The 4,691-nt window shown below is 44.0% G+C and overlaps 1 long non-coding RNA gene across 2 annotated transcripts; it reads right to left on the bottom strand.

Annotated features, from left to right (window-relative positions):
• Window positions 1-804: 804 nt before the first annotated feature.
• LOC119308068 lies at window positions 805-4,402 on the bottom strand. 2 transcript variants are annotated; one of them, XR_005149786.1, is made up of 5 exons: window positions 3,025-4,402; window positions 2,452-2,510; window positions 2,199-2,327; window positions 1,734-1,957; window positions 805-1,459 (listed from the first exon to the last, which is right to left on the bottom strand). It is a non-coding gene; the product is annotated as an uncharacterized LOC119308068 (long non-coding RNA). The 2 variants fall into 2 exon arrangements; XR_005149785.1 differs by having other exon boundaries at window positions 1,734-1,954; window positions 3,025-4,401.
• Window positions 4,403-4,691: the final 289 nt, after the last annotated feature.

Genomic DNA, 4,691 nt, shown 5'->3' with positions numbered 1-4,691 from the left:
GAAGTTTCTCGGGAGAGATTAGATTGGAATCGAGGGGGGTGGAGGGAATTGAGACGGAGAATAGATGATCCTCATGCAGATGGGAGTGCGGGGCCGGCGGCGACGTCCACGGCCAGGACCGCAGCCACGATGACCAGGACAGGACGATGAGGGGAGCAGCGGCGGCGAATTTGTCAAGAGAGGAGAGATTGGTTGGGATGTTTCTCTTTTCTTTGGGGTGAGGGGAGATGGAGGATGGGACGTGTGTTCGTGGGTGGGTCGTGGGCTCTGTTTTTCTCTCCTTTCTCTGCGCTGTTTTTTTGAAGCGGTGGGTAGTTTTCCTGATTTTTTTAACGTACCAAGGGTGGGGGAAGGGGTATCGATAGGGTAGGAGGTCGAACCATCACGACGTTCGATTCTCTTTTAATAGTAGAGAAATCGAAAGGTCAACTCGCCTGTCAAATAATACCACATCGCCTCCTTACATGTGATCCACCCAATTTATATATGTCATTAAATTCCCTGGTAGTTAAGAAGTCGTCTTGGAAATAAGAGAGAAAGAGAGAGATGCTAAGGAAGGAAAGAGAGAGGGGCTAAAGAAGGAAAGAGGGGCTGATTTCAGAAATGAGGAAACAAGGAGAAACGGACGTGATTCACGTTCCTCAAGAGGGCTAAGTAAGGAAGGAAAGAGAGAAGGCGCTAAGTAAGGAGGGAAAGAGGATTGTGATTTCAGAAATAAGGAAGCAAAGAGAAATAGCCGTGATTCATGTTGCGTCAGGGGGCGCTAAGAAAGGAAAGGAGAGGCTCGTGAGTTGTGATCAGAACATCTCCACTACTATTAAACAATCGAACAAGAACTTTCTTACACGCACCCCACTATTAGCCCCCACAACACCGCACAACCCAGTCAGAACCACACGATTAGTCCCACAAATTTCAATCTAACGGCCATCATTTATCTAATAGCGGGATGATGTGTACTTAGCAATTTCTAATGACTGACCGTACTCCACCACCATAGGAGTATTCCAACAACCAATCCCATGTTTCCCTGCAATCACGCAATCAGATCGCAAACTAAGGAAACACAACCAAATCTGCTCCCTCCCGTGTTTCCCTACAATCACACAATCAAATCGCAAACTAAGGAAACTCAATCAAATCTGCTTCCTCGCCCTTGACCTCGACGTTTGTCTGCCTTGAGTCACCACCGCACCAGATGCCGCCCACCAACACCGTCGCCTCCCTGCAAGATCGCCATCGCCGATTGTCGCCGATTGTTGCCGCTCGCAGCGTGGAATCCGTCATCAACGTAGCGGGCGCCCAGGAACCTACCCTCGCAGCATGGCATCCATCCGCGAGATCGCCTGCCTCGACACCCGCATGGCTACGGCCGCCCTGCACATCCCCTGAACCAGCCGGACACACACAACTGTAATTTCCACCCTGCACTTCTTCAGGTTTGACTTCTTCCTTTGACCTGTTGCAGCATTACTCGGGATTATAATTTTGAGAATAGAGTTCTAAAAAATATAAACAGTTGGACAACAGAATGCTATAAGCCTTTCGTTTTACATCTCTAATTAATGGTTTTCTATGTGGAAATGGTTCATGTTTGACTGTAACAAGAACTAAGAGCTATACATATGTAGAGTTCATTTTGCACAATCAGACCGCCCTATCTCTTTTACTGTGACAAATCAACTATGCCGCTACGGATCAGTAAAGGAAATCAGCTAAACTTGCATGCATACCTCTCAGCTCCATCAGATCAGGCCAAAAGCTCTCCTGTGAGGAGTCACCGAGGAGCCTACTAGAACTTGTAGAGTTCACCCTTGTTGAGTACAGAGACCATGGTGAGGATGGAGATTGGTGAACGAGCGATAAGGCACTAGCAGAGAGACCAGTAGAAATAGCATGGCAGTATCACATCATCATGTTTTGCAGCATCTTCCAATTCTTCAGGACACTCATCCTACTAGAAACAGATAGTTATCAATATACAGAAGAGAGACACCCCCAAACTGAAAGATTAAACAACAGTGAGAATAAACCAGACCGTAACAAAATCCAATATCCGTTGAAACAGAATTTTTTAATCAAATATTTGTAACATAGGCAGATCATGTGTAGTAAAGATTTTTTTTTAATCAAATATCTGTAACATGGCCACATGAAGGAGAAATTGGAAATTTGGAAGTAAATATTTCTATTAGTACCTAAGATGATCCGTTTTGTCAAATTCACATCCAGAAGCGTTTGAATCTTGGCTCATATGACACATTCTTGACAACATGCACAAAAGGAACTGATGAACCACAAATATTTTATAACTGAATATCTGCAAACTGCATGATCCAAACCTCCTATTACAAACCCAATCGGTTGAGATTCCATGGAAAGAATATTTGAAGTAGATATAGATGGAAAGAATATATGATCAAAGAAAAATAAACCATAAAGGGTAATAACCTTCACACCAGCAGCACTGCATAACTATACAGCGTCCATCACTCATGGGCGACAAGGATCTACAACAAATAAAGGACTCCTTACTGAAGGGTGAAAAGCTGCATGCAGCCATCAGAAGATAACTATACGGCAAAACTGAACTGAAAATGTGCCTAAACAGATTCAGCCATAAAGAGTTCTAAACATAAAATAGTTGCTTAATAAAGATATAATACATGATGAACAAGTGATGCAAATAAAGATGACAAACTAGCATGGCTAAGTATTATTATGAGTAGACACCTCCTAATTTATTTATTTTGTTCAATTTCACCATCTCTCAATCCTCCGTAGTGTCTTGTTTATGCAAAACTAGCAAGATGGAAATGGACTATTCTGTCCATGTTTTCTTTTCATTCATGGCCGGGACTTCTAAAATTAGCCAAAAACATGGACAGAAAATGCAGAGGCACGGGCTGACTTGGACGGCCTCGCACCAGATACAGATTGAATTTATTTTCACATGATCCTAAATTGGCATTGCATAACCGTAAAGCAGGAAACCAAATTGATGGGGGAAATTCCTAAACTGACATGAGGATCCATGGGCGACGCCGTACGAATCGAAGGTAGGCTGAGCTGAGCACCGTAGATATATCTCTTATATAGGAACCCCAAGAATAATTGCATCAGACAGGATCGAAGCCCCCTTTCCACCGGCTTCGCGAGGATGGCCAGCCCCTCACGCCCTCGCTCTTCAACTTCCTCCGTGGCGCACCAACCTCCGCCGCTCCCGCCTCGCGCTCGCCATGGAGCCGCAGTCGTCGCCGCCTCGCCGAGATCGACCACCACAACCCGCCGCCACGGCCACGGCGGCCCCGCCATCTTGCTCCACGCCTTCGTACTCGAGCTGGGCGCGGGTGACGCGGGACGGCGTGTCTCACCGCGGGTGAGGCCAGGCAGGGCAGGGCGTCGCCGCCGGTGAGTCCCACGCCTCCGCATCCGCCTCCGACGTCGCCTAAGGCCGGCTCGCCCGCGAGCACGACTAGCTCGAGCGCCTCCTCGTGCACTTCGGTGACCGGGTTCGACTGGAAGGGGCGGGGAAGAGCAGGGCGTGTGAGTCCTCGCGCTAGAGGTAGGGACGAAGGGGAGGGTGAGGTCGTGAGAGGGAGCTGAAGATTACGGAATGGGGAACGACTGAGAGACAGGGGCAGCAACTCGATGGGCGGTGGGGAGGTAGGTGATGGGTTTGAGACCGTGAGTGAGTGTGGGGTCTGGGCCTTCCATTTTTTTTATTCCAGCGTGTAATTTTTTAAGGATTATTAGAGCGTGTCCTATTTAGCTGGAGTCGTGCGATTCTTCTTGTAGATAGGGCAAGGGTTAAAAATAAAGGTTCAGTCATGATAATTTAATGTTTTCAATTATTTTTATAAAACTATTTATATAAATTGATAATTATTTTTATTTATAATATATTCAAATTCTGTAAATCATGCTCATCCTATGGTCTGTGGATGTTAAATTCATGGAGTACTTTACGGGGGATTTTTCATCCAACACTTCTAAACAGGTATATTCGGTATGTATCTTCATAATTATTATGGTGTATTGTTATTTGAAAAGTAACTATGTATACATGTTGCACATGAATTTTTTATAACATTGTTGTATATAATGCATATGTACGAAGACAGTGTACAGAGAAGACGATTTTTTGATACATATTTTGATGTATGCAGGAAATGAATCTCTAAACAATGTCCCAGATATGGAACAAAGAATGAAGCATTATAAATGTCATAAATAGATTGACCTTTAAGAGAGAACCATCAAAGAATTAATTGTGAGGATGTTGCTTACTTGTTTCTTAAGTATTTTTATAACTAATTATAATATGTTTATGTGGTCATGAATTTTATGTGAAGATATGTGTTACACTCGCTCACATCATTGCGCATGGGACATATTTAAGTGGCACGGTTAGAAAAAAACTCGCTAAAAGAATAACTAACAAAATTTAAAGATGTTTCTATTGTGGATTATAAAACGTGCGTTGCACATGCACGCTTACTAGTGATATTTAAGGAAGCAAAGAGAAATATGTGAGTACCCAAGAAAAAAAGATTATTGTGATTCACTGCATTCACATCCGATCTAGAACTGAAGTTAGACGGAAAATGTGTGCCGCTTCAATGTCAGCAAAAAATGGACGCTCTATCAACACATCCAACAATTAATGATGCAAAATCTATTCAGATTCT

The sequence above is a fragment of the Triticum dicoccoides genome, chromosome 5B, assembly GCF_002162155.2.
Source record: "Triticum dicoccoides isolate Atlit2015 ecotype Zavitan chromosome 5B, WEW_v2.0, whole genome shotgun sequence".
Lineage (NCBI taxonomy): Eukaryota > Viridiplantae > Streptophyta > Magnoliopsida > Poales > Poaceae > Triticum > Triticum dicoccoides.
The sequence above is the reverse complement of the archived record's forward strand: the minus strand, read 5'-3'. Positions and strand labels throughout refer to the sequence as shown.